Below are 21,623 nucleotides of genomic sequence, written 5' to 3'. Positions count from 1 at the left end.
TAATTTAAGAGTAACGTAAACTATCTGTATTGAAGAATGTTCCTTATCTTCCACATGCGACTGCTGTGAATGGTGTGCTAATTTGTGAGTGCCTCCAGAACCCCAATTTGGAACATGAAGAAAAGAAAGACAATAGATGCTCAGTAGTAATGTGAAATGATACTTCATTATGCAAGAATCCATTACATTCATCATATTGGAGAGGATTACGACGCATCATTTAATTGGTTTTTCCCTTACTTAAGCACTTTTAACTACTTGAAGGCTCCTTGCACTCTGAAGGGTTGTCAGTCTCTGAAGTCAGCAGTGGCATAGTGCACAAACTATCATGGCATTTGGATACAGGTGTCATTTCTTCCAAAGACAGGGCCAGAGATGTGAAGACTTTCCCTGGGGCTTGGTTGGCATTGTGATGAGAACTGATATTTAGGATTATAGATTGTGCTGGAATTCTGGAGTCTTGGATCCCAAGAGCCAGAGATGCCCAAGTGTTCTTTAGTGAATTCTTTTTGCTAGGGCTGAGGTACCACCAGAGACTGATTTTTGAAGGATGGGTGTCAGCGTACCACTTTACATTGTACCTGCCAGGGCTTTCCCTGTGGATGCTCAGGTCTCATGCTACTTCTCACCCACCATGCCAGATTCTCTCTTGATTTACAATGCTTTTCTCTGAAGGACTTGGCTGTCCCTCCCTGACATCTGGTTTCCTCTTGGCTTTCCCAGCAGACATATTTCTAATGTATCTGAAAGTCATTGTCATAGTTCGATTCCTTTCCCATGGACATGTGGCTGGAAAGTTTTTGCGTGTTCCTGACTATCCTGTGACAGTGATAGACTCTTTTTCCTAGGCTCTTAGGGAAGGTCCTAAGTACTTACAAGAGTGATATCTAAATCCACTATGTTGGTCCAACATAATGTCTGTTCCAGCCAGCAAAAGCATCCTCTGACACTTGATATTACTGTCTTTGTAAATAGTCTCTTCTCAACACCGGTGGTCTAAACAATGACAAAATATAACAGATATTTAATGTGCTTTGAAGATAAGCATGGTATTGTTGAGAGAGCTCAATTCCTCTAGTCTTTGGTTCTGCTATCAGTCTTACTTCCTCATTGGAGGTTGTCACCACCAAGCAGTAAAAATAAAGACCATTTCTCCTCCTTGGGCAACACCCTAGAGCTTCTAGTCTTTGGTCTGTCTGAGAAGGTCACTTTCCCCAGTTGTCTATAGTGAGGCAGAACACAGCCCACAAATAATTTATGATAAAAGTAGCGAACTTAGGGGCTTAGATTATTTATAGCTGAGATCAAGCAATTAACTTTCTAGGTTTCACTCATCAGTTCTGTATCTTTCATTGGTTCTGAACTCTTTAATTCTAGTTCTTCTTCAGTTACCGTCTTACTTCAGAATGGCAGGTCAGTCATTTTGACACAAGTACCGTCTTTTCAGTTCCTCCCTTGTGTTAATTTCATGTCCTCCTCTAGCTCTTCTTTCCTTTCACTTTCTCCATCCTCAGTATTGGAATGTACGTAGTGGTTAAGGGCAAGCCTTGAATCCTAGCTCCATCACTTGCTAAAATGTGACTTTGGAAAATTACCCAAACTCTCTAAGTGTCAATTGCCTCATTTATGAAATGAGGATTATAATGCCTACCTCAGAGGATGGCAGGAAGGATTAAGTGAGATAATTCAGGTAAAGCACCTGGCAGAGATCCGACATTTGAAAGATATCAGTCAATGGTATCTGATATTATTGGTCATCCCTTTGTCTTCAGGTTATTTCACAGCTTTACCTAGACGTTACCTGGCTCAATTGAAGGAGACAAATTAAAGGGCAATTTCAAAGCTAAACAATAGAAACAACAGTTTTACAATAACCTGAAGGATATTATTTGAACACAGAAAAATAGGGTGCCTCCTCAAAGCTATATTGTCTTAAGAAAGAAAGGGATTCTTTTATGCATGTTACCAAACCTTAATGAAATAAATACTGTTCTTCTCTACAGCTATATGTTTTGGGCACCATTTCCATTTCCAGTGAATTTAAAGTTAAGTAATTAATGGAACCTTACCTGTACATAGAACACTAACAAACAAATCCCACTGAAGCCCTAAAATGGAAAAATTCAAGCCCAGGTCATTTGGCCACTATGCTCTCTTACTCCCCCTGCTCCCGGCCCCCAACTATTATTACGCTGGACACTAAAGCTGGGCAGGCGGTGTGAGGAACTTGCGCCGTTAACATGTGGTTTCTGCAGTGCAAGAGCTCGTACTTTGGTCATGAGGAAGCTCTACTTCAGGTCCTGCATGCAGTTTGCTACCAAAACTAAAAAAATATAAAAGAATCTGTGCATTAAAGGAAATAGAACTTGAGATAAATGAGAAGAAAAAATAAAACATCTGTTTAAAGCATTTGATGCCCAAATGAGCAGAAAAATGACCCCTTCCTAGGATTGAAATAATTGAAACTCTTTTTTAACATGTTAATTGGCTTTCTTAGTTTGCTTCCTCTTCGGTTTACTTGGTGTTCCTGAAAATTCTCAGGGCTTCCCTCCCTCGTGCCTTTAATCTTGCTGTTCCCAGGCTGTAGTCCCCTCTCTCTACCTCTCCAGGAATCCTAGGAATTCAAGGTCTTGCTGGCATTTCTGTTCCTCCTGAGATCTCCTTTCCTCTTGCCTGCCTTTTCATTACTCTCTGAATTGTTTCAGTTAAATTTTAAACTATGTAGGTGCAAGGACCATGTCTTGTATTTTAAAAATGCCATATCTCTTACAGTGCCTGGTTACAGTTCTGGGCACATAGTAGATCTAAACTGAATACATTTTAGCTGATGGTTTGACGAACTTCCTTTTACTCAATCAGAAAAATAAGAAAAATTTGCCAAGTCTTTTATCCCTTTCAAAATATGATTAATGAGATTTTGAGAAAAACCCTGTTTCTCAAGTTTTAAAGTTTCATGTTATTATTGATATTATTATATATTATTATAATTACAATATTATGAATATTATTCTCACTTTAATGCAGGGCAGCTGAGGTAGTGTACTTTTGGGTGTACTTTCATATACAACAGGTAAGGTGTACAGATGTCACTGAAATCCATCAGGAAGAGTAAAGGTGGTAGAAACATCAAACTAGAAAATAAGTTCATAAAACATAGTAGAGATTTTGTCATTACCCTGAAGAATTGTCCCAAATGTACTGGATAACAGCCTCAAATTCCCATGACGCCAAACAAGTAGAGCTTCTGGAAAATAATTGCTTTTGGCTTGCTTGTTTTTCTTGATTCAACAAAGAAAACAAGATGTAAATGGATTGCAGTGTAGTGGCCAAAGGAAAAAGGAAAACCCCAAACCCAGAAGGCCGTGAGTGTGAGATGACCTTCCAGTTAATTTCTCCTTTTTATCTGCTGCTGTTTGCGATTCAGGAAACACAGCTCTTCATGTTGTCTGCTAAACCTGCAGTAGCATTTCTTTCCATTTTTAAAAGTCCCTCAGCAGATGCTATCTTTTGGAAAACAAAACAAAACAAAACAAAACAGCACAGACCCACAGATAACTCTCCCTCCCTGTACCAAATCCAGGCATACTCTTAAGTCAGAAAAGAGCAATTCATCTTTTTTAAAATTTCTCTATTTTCAATGGTGGCTTTGAGTGTGTGCTTATGTCTCTTAGAATTTTCTTCTTTTAGGGATTTACATTATGTTCTTTTTTTACAAATCCAGATTAGATAATTAGATGTGGAGGGTTTCTACTAATTACTGCATAAATCATCACAGTGACTGCACAACAGAGGTTGTTGATGGACGGGTTATTGAAAATGGAAGCCTCTATCATCATTTTCTACTCTCTTGTCAGAAATGACATTTTTGTATGAGGTAAGTAGGCTTGGTTTGTTCTGTTACTAAATTCTTCTTTTCCTTCCTTTTCTTTTTGCCTTCTTTCTATTTCTCCTTCCCTTTTCTCAGCCTGCTATACAGTGATTCTTACATATAATGACCTCACCATGTCTAGTATTTACTCGCTTAATATAGGAAGCAGGACACTGGCCTGGGTTTGCTGCTTTCTTTAATATCTACTTCTATAGCTTCATTTTTAGCTTATGGACACAGAATCAGAATTTTTAAAAAGTTCGGCCCCCATGTTAAGCTCCACTCAACGTGCTCCTCTTTAACGCCCGACTCATTGTGTCACGTAGATTTCCCACATATTTTAGCATGCATTTTCCTCCAATCTCTGCTGAATTAAATTTCATTGCTCTTTAGTTCTTGCTGATGATTCTTTTCAGGAATGTTGTCCTACTAAACAAAAAAATACTTGGGAAATAATTTGATGTTTACAAGATATGTTTTGATTTTGCAAGAAAAGGGATGTTATTTTTTTTCATTCCCTGTCCAACTATTTGAGAAAAATCAGAAAATGGATGACAAATAGTGGCTAATATGTGTTCCAGTATATAATGAGGAATATTAAATAGTCATTCCTAAAGCCCCTGACATTTGCCTACTATGTCGGACACCAGTGAGAAATAATAATGTATCTGTAATGTTGTATCAATAACATTACTGGTAACATTTGCTGGAGTTGTGAGTGCCCTTGGTTTTGAAACTAGCTTTGAAACCCAAGTGTAATAACACTAGAGCAAATAAGAGAGTGAAGGACCCATGAAATGTGTCAAACTTGGAAGAAGGGAAGGACGCAGGAGGGTTTAGCTAGCAGAAGAGATCAAAATCAGATGTGAAAGAGAGAACAGACTCTGTCTACATTGTCCTTCAGGGCCTTCGAGAAATAGTCTAGCCGAGGCTGGGTGACTAAGCTTCAGGAATGTTACCATCAGAATTCTTTCACTGGGTGAGAGCGCAGGGCAGATGGGAACTGTGGTCCATCCACAGATTGGGAATGGGGAGAATTCCAAGTTGCCTAGTTGACAAAGGTGCAGGTTGTCATTGGGGCAGATGATGGAAACCTGGCATTGAGCTTTTCCGGTGGCTTGGGGCTCTGACCCCATTTCATGTAGTAGGTTACCCTGCTTCCTGTTTGCTGAGAGTTGTGAGGTTGCGGTCCCTGGTGGTTGTCAGGGAAGTCTGTAAGCCTGCACCGGAAGAGTGGGCTGCAGAGAAGCTGGGAGGAGCACCCAGCCTGGGTTCAGCCGGGCAGGATTGAATATTTTGTTTCATCAACTGATTAGGGAATTTATTGATTGTTACTATATTGCTACAATATTCTTCCACTGGGATTGCAAGAGTTTTCTTCTTGTTAATTTTAGCGAATTTGGGAGGGTGAAGGTAAAAGCATTTGTGGAGGACTCCCCTATAAAAGCTACAGGTCCTCTCAGCGAGGCCCTGAACACAGTGTGAACTGAATACAAAACATTAGTGGAAACGTGTGTGTCATCCAGGAACCCAGCTGTCATGGAGGTTTCTACTGTTTTGTCACCAAAGCATCATAGAGACAGCCAATTCCTGTAATGGCTTTGGTGTAGCAAGCTAATAGGAAGAAAAGACAAGACAGGGTGGGTTTGGGAATGAGAGAAACAGTATGAGAAATACATGGATGTACTGAGAGGAGAGGGCAGAACTCATTGTGGGATGGGAGTTTGAAACATGGAAATAAGAAAGGAAAAACAGGTAATCTTTAGATGCTAACAGATCAAAGAATTCAAACTAGAAAATGAGATTGACTTACAGAAACAAAAATTCATATTGACTAAGTAAGAAGGGAACAACAGAAATAATTCTATCTCATCTAAAATAGGAGTCAGCCCTTCTTATTGCTGTGCCTCATCTACCCTGGCAAAGAGGATTCTCCTTTGGTGAAAGATGTATTATTTGGCCTACCTCCAACCTCCAAGCCTGAGCAGTAGGTACTTGTGATATTTCTTGTTTCTATCTAGGAACCAGCTGGATCAATCAGGATGATACATACATGCTTGAAGTAGATTTGACTTTAAAAAAAAAACAGCTAAGGATAGGTTGCAACCAAAATTTCATATTGGTGGAAATCAGAAAGCTTAAGAAGTCCATGAAAAGATCCTTTTTTGTTTTCATTTTGACAAAATTTGATTAGAAACACAAGAAACTAGAGGTGGTTCTTAAAAACTGGTAACGACAATAATAAAATACCTGTGCACGACATATTCAGGCTGAGCCAGAGACCAGGATAAGTCCCAGTTTCCTGAGGAGGAGGAAGGATACTCAGGTTTGTCAGAGGGGAAATAGAAGTCATGCTGGTTGAGAGCTGAGAATGTCAGGCATTGGGCTAAGTACTTGCTATCTATGATCTCATTTATTCGTCAAAACTCTGAAATTAAGTATTGTTATTACTATTATGCAAAAGAGGAAACTATAGGAAAAAAAGAACATATATGGACTGCAATTTTTTGAACTATATCCTCTATTTATTAGGTATCTGTGGCTTGGATTCAAATGTAAGATTTCCCTTTTTTTTTTTTTTAAAGATTGTCACCTGAGCTAACAACTGTTGCCCATCTTCTTATTTTTTTTCTGCTTTTTCCTCCCCAAATCCCTCCATTACATAGTTGTATATTTTCTTTTAGTTGTGGGTCCTTCTAGTTGTGGCATGTGGGACGCTGCCTCAACACGGCCTAATGAACGGTGCCATGTCCACGCCCAGGATCCAAACCCTGGGCTGCCAAAGCGGAGCGCGCAAATTTAACCACTCGGCCACAGGGCCGGCCTCCAAAAGTAAGATTTCTATAGCTTGACTTTCAAGTCCATGAAATTTCTTTTGAGAAATTGCCACCTCCTCTCTTCTGTAACAGTCTGTTGATACTGTACACTTCCTACCATTGCCACTGCCTGAATACTACTCATGTCAACTAAGATGCTAAGAAAGGCCAGAGACCTCCAAACCATAACGCCCCGCCATCCTGAAGCTTCACCTGCGGCTCCTGATGGTGACACTTCTTAAAACTTGGTCAAGCCTGTAGCTGGACAGTAGGACAACTTGCCTGACCTTCTATTGACTCCAGTTAAGTAGCTCTCACATTTGTGATGGAGTGTCCCTGGGATAGCAACATGGAACTGATGTTCCCCTCCTGGAAGGGCCTATCTCAGAATGTTGTCATGCACTGAACTGTGTCCTCTCCCCACCTCCATTCATGTGCTGAAGCCCTAACCCCCAGGGTGACTGTATTTTGAGATAGGGCCTGTGAGGGAATAATAAAGGTTAAATGAGGTCATAGGGATGGGGCCTTAATCAATAGGACTGGTGTCTTGATGAGAAGAGGAAAAGACCCCAGAGATCTCTCTCTCTGCATATGCACAGAGAAGAGGCCCTGTGAGAACACGGCAACAAGGTGGCCATCTACAAGCCAGGAAGAGAGGTTTCATCAGAAACCAACCCTCTCAGCACCACGACCTTGGACTTCTAACCTCCGGAACTGCGAGAGAATAAATTTCTGTTTTTTAAGCCACCCCGTCTGTGGTTGTAGTTTGTTATGGCAGCCTGAGCAGAGCAATACACCAGAACAGTTAAAACCCTTCCTGGGAACTGTCAGGAGTGAGGCACGGTCCTTTTGCTGAAATGGCTAGCTCAAAGGATTATGAACTCCTCCAGCTGCTGGTGGCCATCTTTGTCATGCTGGTGGGGAGTCACTTCCTGAGAATGAGGCCAGCGCAGATGGGAGAGAATATCTTAAGAACATCTTTAATCAGTGGTGTCCAGTCATGCCTAGGCTAGCTGCACTTTTTGAACTTCCTAGTGGTATGAGCCAATACTTCTCTTTTTTTTCTAGCAAGTTTGAGTTGGGGTTCTCTCATTAGCAATCAAAGATTCCTGACTAATACCCCACTTCTTTTGACAAGGTAGCTTTCCCACACTGCATTATAATGGGTACCTGATATTTTGATATTATGGTTTGCTGCTGTGGACAATTTGATATTCATTCTTATTTCACTTAAAAAATGTTAAATTTCATATTAAAAAGAAATTATTATATAATGTATGTAATAGATACCCTATTCCATCTCTGCACCGTACCTTATCCTGGTCCATATTTGATCATAGCCTTCATCCCATTCCTGCAACTCATCCTTTGCTGACCTGCTCTGGATTCTGCAATTTCCCCACCTCAGGTTTGGGGTAATATTTAGCGACGGAGGAAAAGTCACAAACATCTGCATGTCAGAACCACGCAGTCAAAAGTCTCCACATTGAAATGAAGAGCTTTGTTTCTAGTGGGGTGGTCTTGGCAAACAATTGACAAGTACTTGCATGAGAAGTCTAATTAGACTGGAAAGTCCCCTGACAAAATCCCCACCACTGTCTAGCATTGGTACGGGAAATTCTCACCATGAATTTTGCCTTTTTATTATGGCATTGGGTCCACCAAAAGGCTAACCAAATGTAAATTAAAAGGGAAGGAGTGAACACCACAAGTGTACATTAGTTCCCATTAGCACTGTTATCAGGGCTAAAGGTAGGAGAGTAGAATTGGTTGTATTTTACTGGGGCAGAGAGATGAAGGGCACAAACACTCCTGAGGGCTTTGCTGGTGAGAGTGCACCTCTCACTTCCTATAGCTATTGCTGTTCTACCGAGGACTCCATCCCGAAATGAAGTTTCCTTTAGTGAATTTAGATGGCAGCTCTTATTGGCAAAGGTGTGTTCAGTACTTTCTCACTGATTGTTTGATGTGTCTTAGTTGTGTTTCCCTCAGACTTGAGTGCATCCACTGAATCTTTTCCTCTCTTTCCACACATCCAATCCTCCTTTCTCTCGCTTCCTCCTATTTCCTTCTTTCTGTATCTAAGTCATATAAAGAATATTGATGGCCAACAGACTCATGAGAAGATGTCCAACATCACGAATTATTAGAGACATGCAAATAAAAACTGCAACGAGATATCACCTGACACCTGTCAGAATGGCTCTAATTAACAAGACAAGAAATAACAAATGCTGGAGAGGATGTGGAGAATAGGGAGCCCTTATACACTGCTGGTGGGAATTCAAACTGGTGCAGCCACTGTGAAAAACAGTATGGAGATTTCTCAAAAAATTAAAAATAGAAATACCATATGATCCAGACATCCCACTACTGGGTATTTGTCCAAAGAACATGAAATAAATAATTCAAAGACATTTATGCACCTCTGTGTTCATCATAGCATTGTTTACAATAACCAAGATGTGGAAGCAACCCAAGTGCCCATAAGTGGATGAATGGATAAAGAAGATGTGGTATATACATACATATATATATATACACGTATATATAATATATATATATATATATATATATATACATACACACACAACAGAATACTACTCAGTCATAAAAAAGACAAAATTGTCCCATTTGTGACAACTTGGATGGACCTTGAGGGTATTATGCTAAGTGAAATAAGTCAGACAGAAAAAGGCAAATATTGTCTGATTTCACTCATATGTAGAAGATAAACAAACAAACATATAGATAAGGAGAACAGATTAGTGGTTAACAGAGAGTAAGGGGGTAGGGGGAGGGTAAAAGGGGTAAAGGGGCACCTATGAATGGTGACAGATAAAATGTAGACTATTGGTGGTGAACACAATGCAATCTATACAGAAACTGAAATATAATAATGTATACCTGAAGTTTACACAATATTATAAGTCAATATGACCTCAATAAAATAATTTTCAAAAAAGAATATCGACGTTAACTTTAAAAAAAATAATACTTGTTTACCATAAAAAATCAAGCAATACTGAAATGAACAAAACTGAAATTAAACATCTTCTTAAATTGCACTACCAGTGGTTATTTTAGACACCTCTCTATGTATATTGGAAAGATAGACATGTAGAGATATAAACACTTTTAGAAAAATGGGATTATTCTATGGATGCTTCGAAAATAGCATACGTTAAATTTTGTTTTATTTTAACTTAACCAAACAAAGAAGAAACAAAATTACAGTATTGCTGAACTTCAGATAAATTTTCACTGTAAGGCAAATTTACTCTCAAGGAATCTTGCTAAGAAAATAGAGAGAATGTAGTCATTTTTTAAAACTATAGATGCCAATTTAGACACTATCTATTGACTCTTTGTAGATTAAAAAATTAGCACACTTCCTCCAGCTTTCACCTCTCCTCCAGCTTTTTGTTATTCATACTGTAAGTTTTTTATTTTCAAGATTTTTGAAATATGTATTTTATTTAAGCATTGTTCTATTTATTTATTTATTGAGATATAATTGGCATAGAACATTGTATTAGTCCAAGGTGTACAACATAATGATTTGATACATGTATATATTGCCAAATGACTACCAAAACAAGTCTAGTCAGCATCCATCACCATACATAGTTACAATTATTTTTTTCTTGTGATGAGAACTTTTAAGATCTGCTCTCTTAGCAACTTTTAAATATACGATATAGTATTGTTAACTATTGTTACCATGCTGTACATTATATCCCCAGGACTTATTTATCTTAAAACTGGAAATTTGTACCTTTTGATCACCTTCACCCATTTTGCCCACCTCTTCACGCTTACCTCTGGCCGCCACCAATCTATTCTGTGTATCTATGAGTTTGGGTTTATTTTTTGGATCCACATATAAGTGAGATCATACAGTATTTGTTTTTCTCTATCTGACTTATTTCACTTAGCATAATGCCCTTAAGTTCCATCCACATTGTCACAACTGGCAAGATTTCTTTCTTTTTTATAACTAATATTCCATTATATATATATATATAGTGCATATATACATATACAATATAATATTATATAATAATTATATATACATATATAATATAATATATATAATATTATATATATATATATATTGCATTTTCTTTATCCATTCATCCATTGATGGACACAGCTTATTTCGATGTCTTGGCTGTTGTAAGTAATGCTGCAAGGAACATGGGGGTGCACCTATCTTTTTGAGAAGTTGTTTTCATTTCCTTTGGATAAATACCCAGAAGTGATATTGCTGGATCTAAGCATAGTTCTATATACACACTGACTCAATGCTTACCAGGAGTCCTTTTCAAAGTAAGTTATTTTGGTTCACTTTTTAGTTGGCTGGATTTTACCTTCTAGTTATGTTTTTTTAACTTTTTTTTTAGGTCTCATAGAGGCATGGATTCTCCAAGTTCTTACCTATTTAAGCAGATCTCTCTTTTGCTTTTGTTTTTGTTCTTAAAGAAAAAATTGGCTGTATGTAAAATTCTTGGCTCAGATGTACTCTCAAGATTATAAATATTTCACCACTGTTTTCTGGATTTGAGAAATTTCGTGGAGAAATCTGGGGTCTCTTTTGTTAATTACTTGCTTTGTATTCCCAGATTTAAATAACATTTGTTAATTTTTAATGATGATCAGTAACTTTGCCAGGATACATATTGCTGTTGATCATACTGGGCTCATTTTGACAGTTCCTTGTAATCTGACAATTTGTATATGGAAGGATTTTAGTTCAAAGAAATTTATTTATTTTTCTGTGATATCTTTGTACTTTTTTCCTTCTGTTGCATTTATTCTGTTCTGTCTTCAAGAACAATTGTGTATATGTTAAATTTCTTTTGTCTGTCTTCCATATCTATCACTTTTTCTAGACTTATTTTTACATATTATTCTTTACCCTCTGATTTTGTTTAATTTTCTCAAGCCAACATTTATGACGTTCCCGAGGATAGTTTCAGTTGTGCTTATTCCATTATCTACATTTTTCTAGTGTAGTTTCCGTCTCTGAAATCTTTTTATTTTTCTCTCATTTATTTCCTGAGTTCTGTTCACTTACATAACACATTCTTCTGTAATCTAACAAGCTCTTCTCTGAACTGTTTTCTCATTTGGTTTTCTCCCCTTCCCTCAATAATTTTGCTTCTCTTTCCTATGAGACCAAGGAGAGTTACTCATCTCTTATCCTCATCTTTTCCCTTTCCCCTATTTATTCCTCATTTTTTTAGTAGGACCAAATATTTACTGACAAATAGGTGTGTTTATGTGTGTGTGTGTGTGTGTCAGAACTCGGATTAGGGTGAGGTAAGCAAGGTGCCTGGAGTGAAAAATTTAAGGAGGCAACTCACTTTCAGGGTCTCCCTGGGCTCCTTCCTCACCTTCCTCCTGGCCCTGGTGTGTGTATGTGTGTGTGTGTGAGTGTGTATGTGTGTGGAGAAGGGGGTAACATTGAGACAGTAGCAGTGGTGGAGTGAACCATGGATATCCACTGCCCTCTTAGGGTTTCTTGTCTTGAAAACTTTCTCCCTCCCAGAAATTACACTCTCCTTTTGCCTAGATCACAATTTCCCTGTGATATTCAGTAAACAGAAGATAGTATAGTTAACAGCAAAGCCATTTGGATCACAGGCTCACTGTTCTCTGCCCATCACTGCTTCCTCTCCTCCCTCCACTGTGCTTCACATCTGGCTGTTTCTCTTGGATAAGAGGCTGGATCATCCCATATAAAAAGCAAGATGTCATGCTTTTTCCTCAAGCTCCCTACTTTTTCTTGTTTTGTGACATTGCACTATAACTGTTCAGGAACATTCCCTGCTTCTCTCATAATCTGTCCTCATGCCAAGAACTCGTAGTTTCAGTTCAAAGATTATTGGCTGTGCCCCTCACTTCTTGCAGGGTAAGTCTCCATCCTTCCTGATATCCAAGGAGCAGTGCTCCTAGGCAGGCTACCTGACTCAGCCCACATTGCAGGGTGCCTGGCAGGTTGGCCGCAGGGTGTGTGGTCTGTGGCTGTGACAGTTCCTGTGTTTTGCAAAAGGGGGAAATTTTTCTGTATATTTTTAGATATTTTTGGTTGTCTTTTGTGGTTTTTTTAGGTGACAAGCTGAGCAAAACTGCTTTTATGCTACATTCAACAACTGAGAGCATACTCCAGGCAGATGGCAGATGCACGATAATTACTAATTGATTTTGGGTAAGAAGATCTGGGGTAGAACTTTAAAGGAGGCAGAGAGTAAAAGTTGATGTGGAGTATTCAGAAGGGGACTTTGTTGCTGTCAAGGATGTCACTTCCACAAAGCACAAATTCTCGCCTTTTCTACAGCCTTCAAGCTGAAATCTTTAGGGGCATTGATTAAGAAGGGAGGGAGATTTCTCTTAGCTTTTCATCTTCTCTGTTAAAAAGAAGCTGGGCTCGGGGCTGGCCCTGTGGTATAGTGGTTAAGTTCAGCATGCTCTGCTTCAGTAGCCCAGGCTTGTGGATTCAGATCCTGGATGCAGACCTATACCACTCATCAGCCGTGCTGTGGCAGCCACCGACATACAAAAAAAATAGAGGAAGATTGGTATAGATGTTAGCTCAGGGTAAATCTTCCTCACCAAAAAAAAAAAAAAAAGCTGGACTGTGGAGGGCCTTTTTGAAGTCTATGGCTGAAGATTCCAGCTATAGATAGTGCCCAGGCACATTAATTGCTCCAGCATTGCCATTTCCAGACCTAGATTAGCTGTGGTGATTCACTAGGTGAGTCAGTCATCTCATGGCTTGCTTACAGCAGACACAAGGTCTCCTTGGAGCCAGACTGGTGTGTTTCTGGGTCTTTCCCAGGCGCCTCCTTGGACCAGCTGGTCTCTTTACTTAATCTAAATAATTTTTTGTTCTGACAAAATGGGTTACAAATAATTTATATTTTTTAATCAGAAGAAGAAGGCAACAAATTATTGTAATTTCAAAAGACAATATTTAGAAAAAAATGTCTTTTCTGAAAGCTGATTATTGTGTTTTTATTGGTCCCACATTAGAGTTAAAAATAATCTTTCAAGGTTGTTGAGAATTGACTGATGGGCATTTTCAAGACTGATTGTAGCATCTCCTTTTCTGAGCTTTATAAGAAAAGGTTAAATAGGACTAAGTTTTGCCTGGCTTGAAATCATTACTGTCTGGAAGAATGTGGATTTTGAGACAACTGCTTGAGGATATTTCCAGATCTACAATTCTATGATAAGTTCTTTTAAGTTTACAAGTTTCACTATTTACAGAAAAAGAAGAATTATTGTAAATATTTTTTTGTAATATCTTTGACTGAATCTTTTTTATTTTAACAACTAGTTTGACATACTAAGCATAAAGATTCTTTTTTTTTTTTGTGAAAGACCTTTGTCTCATTTATAAAACATATGATGAACGATGTTCATCTGATCTCAGATAATTCTGTCATGTCAATAAATAAGTTTTCTTTTACCTTTGGGTATCCTGGAATAAGCTGCCTTAAGTCTTTGTCTGGATTTACATTTCAAGGGTCAGCACATTATTGAGGTTATCACGTTACTTTATGTGATATTTTCCATTTCTTCTCTTTTTTTAATGCATTTAATTTCACTATTATATCTAACTTATGGTTTTAAATAGGTATAGTAACGGCATCTTTGAGATTTACTCTCATTTCTTAAACTACTTCAATTGTTTATAACAACTTGAATATAAACTTTAATCGTGCGCTTTTTTGCATAGGAGTCATTTCCTGTGCTTCTGAGTGGTCCCTTTGCCCGTTCCTTGCATTTTTTCTTTCATTCTCATCCTTTACTTCTGTCTACACTCCTTCTCTGAATCAGTGCTTGTTCATTTTGGGGTAGTCATATATAACTAATCGCTTTGCAACTTAATAGATTGACCATATGACTCCCTACTTTGATATTACAATTACTTTGATATTGATATTACAATGGGCCAACACTTTGATATAATCCAGATGGTACTATGAAATGGAGAATATTAGGTCAATAACGTCGGCAAAAATTAAAGAATCAGTACTAGGAAAACAGCTAATTTTTGCATGCTCTAATCATGTTTCTTTGATCATGGTTTTTTTTATGCTTCTTTTTTCCCATAATCCCTTCTCAACTAACATGAATGCTTTGCCCAGCATTGGAGTTTCTCTCCTGCGAGCCTTACCTCTTATCAAGCTCAACCTTCATTCTTATCAAGAGATGGATTATGAAAGGAGCAGATTTAAATTCACTGCCTGCTCATGAATACACATGGTAAAGAGAGATGTTAAGATAAAGTTATATTACAGCATGTTCTTTCAAAAAACTCATCATTTTGCTGCCATGGGAATTTCTATATTAAATTTTATTTTGGCAAATAATGGCACTCATAAAAAAATCTACCCAAAGGCTTTAATAAAAACAAAGAGCCAACACACAGCATTTTATGTCATGAAAATAATAGCTCTGAGAAGTTAACAGGAAAGCCCACTGCTTCATGTTGACTTTGGCCAGTGATTCCCCTCAAGTTCTGTGCAAGTGCATACAGGCACACAAGCACATGTGGGCATAAAGCCCACACACTGATTAGAATTTTGTTTATTTTAATTTCCTGATTGTTTTTGTTCATCAAAGTGCTTATTTAAAATAAGTGAAGTTGATGGCAGTCCACTCCTCTCTCATGTTGACCTCCTCCCCAGTCTTTATTTCTAGTGTAATAGGAACTCACTGTTCTTCCCAAATAGTTCAGTTGCAATTGTAAATTACTTGAGTTGGTAGGTTCTCACTGTGGCTCTGAGTAGAAGACAACTGTCTGCTACAATGGCCTACACAGCCACAAGAAAGTCACTGTTCATTGCCCTTACAAAAATATAAACTCTGCTGCTGCTCTCTCTCTCTCTAGCTTCTTTTGAGCTTTCTCAAACAAACTATTCCGAAGGGCAGAATAGCAGACTACTCAAAAGCTGATTTCTGGAGCTAGATCTGGGCTTAAATTCTGACTCCACCATTACTGTGTGGCAGTAAGTAAATTATTTAACCTTTCTAAGTCTCAGTTTCCTCATCTATCACATAGTTATTTGTGAAGATAAAATAAAATGATGCATGAAATAACCACTATCACAGAATAAAACTTCAGTAAAATGTATCTCATTATTGTTGTCTTATTATAATAGTGACGTGTTTGCAAACCATTTTATTATTTTTAAAGTATTTTGCACCCTTTTTATTACCACTAGATTCCTATCTTTGAAGGAGTCTTACAAGAGCATTGCCATTATCTGACTTTAGCAATCACAGGTATTTTTTTGAGCAACTATGATCAGAATATCACTGGACTGGGCTCTTTGATTGCTGCTAAAAAAATAGTGGAAGTCGGCATCCATTCTCTTAATGTGCTAAATGTCTGACCTCAGCTAAATATAAAGGCTGGGGACTCAGTAAGGGAGGATGAGTTCTTGGAGAGAGGAGTACATATTTAGAATTCTGAGAAGCAGGCAAGGTTCTTCCTCTGTACAGAAGGGACCAGTAGAACAAAGACTTGCATCTTACTTCCATCTCTGACACTAACTAGGTGTCTTACCACTTAACCTTTTAGAATTTTCATCTCTTTGTTGAGCAGGTTAGTTTTCCAAGAGAACTGCTTCAATGATGTTCTGCTTAAAAGCTTCTCCCTTGCTCATTGTATTAAAGTCAAACTCCTTGCTTGGCATTCGTATCCCACAACCTGCTTTCCCCGCTTGGTCTGCTATGACGCTGATGCGTGTAGCCCACACTCTGTCCTGGGTGTCATTCCCTAAGGACCTCCCATGCTCTTTTGTCTTGGCCTGGCCTAAATGCCCTTCTCCATCTCTGCCATGCTTGCCAGCGGTGAACGGCACTGCTTCCCACCCAGCTGCCGAAGGCAGAGGTCTTGATGCTCCTTTTCACATTCCCTCACTGTCCCTCAACAACCCGTCATTTGCAGCCAGTCCTGTTAACCTCACCTGACTAAAATCTTCTTGCTCATTCTCTGCATTCTCTCTGTACTCCGTGCATTATGGTGGGCCTCCTTTGTATCTTGCCTAAATTATCGCAGTGGCTCCTACTGCTTTTTGCCTCCCTTATTCCCTTTAAATCTGTTCTCCATCTTGCCAGCAGGGCCATCTTTCTAAAATGCAGTTACAATTGTTTCACTTTTCTTCATATAACCCTTCAGTGTTTTTCCATTAGTTTATGGAAATCAACTAAAAGCTTTTCATAGCCCACTCTGTATTGTAGTTATATGTGCTTTTGCTTTGTCTTTCCTCTTGATGAAAAGCTACTGGAGAATGGGGATTATGTGCTACTGAACTTTGTATTTCCCAAAGAACCTAACAGAGCAGTGTGCATTCTAGTGGGTGTTCATTACATGCCTGTTACATGATTCTATCAAATGGCACTAATGTTATTGACTTTACCTTTTTCAAAGTAGATGTGATGATTCAAGGAAGTATTATATAGAAGTGCATTGACCAAATTAAATTGGCCCATCCTCAGCAATGATATTTCAAAAAAAAAAAAAAAGAAACCCAAAAGCCTATGGGAGTCACATATTCATAAATCCATCTGAAAATTTCATTCTTTCAACAAACTACTCAACAAAAACTCATCTTCACATGACTGACATTAAGAGATGATGAACTCTTGCAAATCTCAAAAATAATGGCAAAGCTTTATCACTAGAGTCCAAAGAAGGTAGAGAAGGGATGCAGTCTATACAGCTATCAGCAACAGCTAGATCAGCAGGCCTTGATGAGGTCTAGGCTCCCTATAGACAGCCGACAAGCATTGAATGAGCACCCCAGAGGAACTTGATCGTCCATCCTGTTACTCAACGACTTTTTTTTTCGGCCAAGATGACTTGGTAAACCCATAACCCTAAGTCACCAGTTGCCCGAGTTCAAATATTCTTTCTCTCTTCTCAATTCTTCCTTCCCTCTCCTCACTGCCAGACTAGAGTAAAAAGAAATGAGATGGAAAAGCTCTCATCCTGGTCCACTTTAAGTACTATTTCACCATAAAAATGGAACTCTTCCCTGCTCCTCTTAAAGGAATGAAAACTTTTCTGCTTAGAATTCAGTGACTCATTCCTCTTGGATACAACCACATTCTTTCTAGGGCGGAAACCCTGAATTCAAGTGCAACTGGCCAAGTTGGGGTAGGAACTCTAAGTTGTTTCTGGGAAACAACTTTAAGCTCTCTTACTGATGATGAGAAACAATTTTTACTCTTTGCAAAGGGTTAGCAGCCTAAGTGTGCTAGTGAATAATAAACTTGGACCTAGCCAAAGAATGCTTGGGTGGTGTTTTGATTACCACGGAATTTTTTTTTTAACTTAAGTTCCTGAACTCTTAAGATAAATTTAATTCTGGGGATGCATCAAGGGAGGAAGAAGTACAAACTGGAGTGAAAATAGGGGTGGATTACCGTATAGTTGTATAGCAAAATGTTTTTTTGCTAGTCTGTAGCTAAAGCCAGAATTTTCAATGCTATATGTAATTTATGATAGCCACCATATGTGATTGCTTCTTATATGGCAGGATCTAAGTTAAGTGCTTAACCTGCAAAATTTTATTTAACCGTTATGTCGACCCTATAGGGTGGACAAACTCTAACTGCCAAACTGAGTCTATATTTGCCAGGCGATATTTATTCAGCACTAGGGGAGAACTATTTAGAGACTAACATGAAACTGTGATAGAGGAGGAATGCAGTATTTAATAGAATCCCAGCGAGGAACAGGACTGTTGAAGGATCAGGACTGATGCTAAACTCCCTTGGGCAGGTAATCACTTCTTCCGGCTTTAAAAAATCACAAAAATGTGTTTCAAGTTTTTCTGATCTGTGTGTTTCTGTAGTCTGCTGAGTCCTTTAGGATTACTGAGCAGTATGCTCTCATCCGGGTTAAAGGGAAACCAGAAAGAGGGAAATTAGCTTCATTATCTAACCTAAAACCTTGTGCAATGAACCTGGAGGTTCCTAAGCGCCTGCTATGGTGTAAGGTCCCGCAGGGCTGCATTTCAGCAGCTAGCCAAGGCATTCTTTTGTGTATATCTTGCCAAAATCCCTTAAGAGCATCTATACTGCTTGGCAATTTTCAGGACAAATCCTTTTCAAGTGTAAAATAAACAGAGATTTTAAAATCTTTCCTTCTGTTTCGGACAGAATTCCAGCTGTCTGCTTCTTCCTTCCCTCCAACAAAAACAAAGCGAGTGACCTGTATCCATTTCCAGTCCGCAAAGTTTAATCTTGGTGATCTCTTGCAGGATGGATTCTGTTTGCTGTATTTCCTGTGTTGGTGAGCGCTTCATCTTCTGCATAATCGCGGTGTCCCTCAGCGCTTCTCCATACTCACTGCAACTCTGTAGTTCAAGCCTGTATTCGTTTTCCTATTGCTGTAGCTTACTCAATTGTTTGTTCTTGTTTCCAGACTTACTCCCTTCCTACTGATCCCCCATGCTGCCTTTACAAAACACACCACAAGTCTTATCTGCCTTAAATCTGCTTAAAACTGGTGATAAGTCCCTACTGTTCCCTAATGCCTTCAGGATAAATGACCAACTCCCTGGTGTTGGGGTTTGAGGCAGAGCTTAATTACTTACCATTCTTCCTTTCCAGATTCCGAACCAATTGTGGGTTAGACACACAAGCCAGATGGAGAGGAAAATGCACTATTCATTTTGTTGCTGATCATGCTGCATTGGGGCTTGGGCCAGAGGCAGGCTAATATATGGCTTCCTGCAATCCTTTCCTTGAACTTACTCACAAAGTTCAGGAAGAGCTTCTGGTGAACTGTAGCCTATTTCCTTTCGGTGCAAGCAGGTTTGGGGGCCTAGAGATTGCCTTAGGAGTTGAGCAATCAATCACAAGCCTGTTTGCAGGGCTTGAAGAGTTTCTGGAAATAACACTTCCTTAAAATCTCAGAGGGAGGCCAGCCTATTCAATTTCTGGTGACCCAGTGGGCTAGCAACCAAGACCAGCAATCAGACCATGGTATGGTCCTTGAATCCAACCTGGATTTGGAATTTCGCTCTCTTGGCAGTAAGTCTTTACCTGCTTGCCTCTCAGTCCCTATCCTTGAACAGTGGGCTGGGTTAATGAGGCGGGTTCGTCCTCATGGATGTCTCTTTAAAATGGGGAAATTTTGAGGTAGGAAGCATACAGCCAGTAGTGTTTGGTGAAGATCTGGGAAATGAGGTTTCCACAGGGCTCTGGCTCTTCCTGCATCCCATTATTATTTCCCCTTGAAACGGAAAAATCAGTCTTTGCGTATGGAAGTCTAAGAGTTGTCTCTGTTTGGCCTCAAGTTTGGCTGCATCCAAGGGTTTAAACTGCATTATAATGATTTTCTCTCTATATCTTGATTCTTTCTTCTGGTAGTCTTTAGCTTCAGACATCTGTATTTTTATAACTGCTTCTAGTACCAGAGAAAGAAAGACTTTTCTTTTCCTGGAGACCTTGTCTCAAATATGATGGAGAGAGTCTGATTAGCCCACCTTGGGGCATGTGCCTCTCCCTTGACCAGTTGCAGTGCCTGAGGGAAGGGGTTCTCTGAGCAACCAGGTTTGTATCCTACATTATATGCCTACCTCTGGGGCACACAGGAGTTGGGGTGGAGGAGACACCTCATCTTAATCACCCTGGAAGGAGGTTGGGGTTTCCTGAAGGAAGCAAGCAGAACAGACAAGAAACATATGCCATGCCATGTGACATGGGCCTCATCACATTGTACCATAATTATGTGTTTACCTGTCTCCTTTGGCCTCCACATGAAACTCAGAGCTATAGCACAAAGAAGATCACAATTGTCATTCTCACAAAGCCAGAAGGAAAAGAAAGAGACTCCCCAAGCACCGCAGACTTGTGACCATGCAGCATTTCCTCTAACCACCATAGCCAGCTGGGTCAACACCCCTTCAGTCACACTGAGAAAGGATGCTGGCACAGCCACTTGCCCTGCTGAGCCTGGTGCCTCCCCTGCTGAAGCCTGAGGCTCAGTGTAGCTGTTGCCTGGGAGGTCTGCAGAGACGTGGCCTCAGCCAAGCCACCTGCTCTGGCTTTTCAGTGCCCCACATGCTGCCAGTTTCCCAGGTCACAGGGGTTTCTGAACATAGGATGGAGCGTTCTCCATGACTCAGTGATGCACGCCGTTAAGGTCTGCACCAAATGGTCTGCACTCCAGGTTCTTTTTCGTAATGTCCTTTAAAAAATAAACTTCTTATTTTGAATTAATTTTAGTTTTGCAGAAAAGTTTCAAAGACAGTAAAGTTTCCATATGTCCTTCACCTAGCTTCTCCTCTTAACATCTTATAACCACGATGAATTTGTCAGAACTGTGAAATTAATATTACTATTAACTACAATACAGACTTTATTCAGATTTCAGCAGTTTTCTCATTTTTTTCCCTTCCAGGATATCACATTGCCTTTAACCAAGTTCTCTTGATTTACTCATAGAACAAATTCTATTATGTCAGGGTGCCAGTGTGGCAGATTAATTGCCCTAATGGCTTCCATTTATCACCCCTCCTTGTAACTGTGCTCCTTGCAATGTGAAATTGTATCTCCTCCTATAAAGAGGTGGTCTATTTCCCCACCCATGAATCTGGGCTGGCCTTGTGACTTTTTTTGGCCAATAAAATGCAGCAGATATGAAAATGTGCACTTTCTGAATCTGGGCCCCAAGAGGCCTTGAATGCTGCTGCTTGCTTTCTTGGAGCCTGGCCTCCTTCATAAGAACAAGGCTGGGCTAACCTGCTGGATTGAGGGCCCACATGAATCAGAGAGGAGATATCCCAGCTGAATGCAGAGGCCATAAAAGACAGCCAGGCCCCAGCTGACTGCAGATCCATGAGGAAGTCCTGCCAAGGTCAGCTAAGGCCATCCCAGAGCAGCAGGACTACCCAAATGGCCTAAAA

General features: G+C 39.4%; 3 long non-coding RNA genes across 3 annotated transcripts in view; 2 read left to right on the top strand and 1 right to left on the bottom strand.

Annotated features, from left to right (window-relative positions):
* The window catches only part of LOC138918539 (uncharacterized), a 312,832-nt gene that overhangs the window by 189,808 nt on the left and 101,401 nt on the right, over nt 1–21,623 (top strand). The window lies entirely within an intron of this gene.
* LOC102148499 (uncharacterized) overlaps nt 1–21,623 on the top strand; it is a 45,547-nt gene that overhangs the window by 10,491 nt on the left and 13,433 nt on the right. Inside the window, exons 3-4 of the long non-coding RNA XR_288655.3 lie at nt 3,722–3,874; nt 5,751–5,859. This is a non-coding gene — a long non-coding RNA (uncharacterized lncRNA). The remainder of the gene's footprint in view (nt 1–3,721; nt 3,875–5,750; nt 5,860–21,623) is intronic.
* LOC138918540 (uncharacterized) overlaps nt 148–21,623 on the bottom strand; it is a 61,564-nt gene continuing 40,088 nt past the window's right edge. The window contains exon 4 of the long non-coding RNA XR_011428016.1: nt 148–1,801. This is a non-coding gene — a long non-coding RNA (uncharacterized lncRNA). The remainder of the gene's footprint in view (nt 1,802–21,623) is intronic.

This window comes from Equus caballus, chromosome 17 (assembly GCF_041296265.1).
Source record: "Equus caballus isolate H_3958 breed thoroughbred chromosome 17, TB-T2T, whole genome shotgun sequence".
NCBI classification, from domain to species: domain Eukaryota; kingdom Metazoa; phylum Chordata; class Mammalia; order Perissodactyla; family Equidae; genus Equus; species Equus caballus.
The sequence above is the reverse complement of the archived record's forward strand: the minus strand, read 5'-3'. Positions and strand labels throughout refer to the sequence as shown.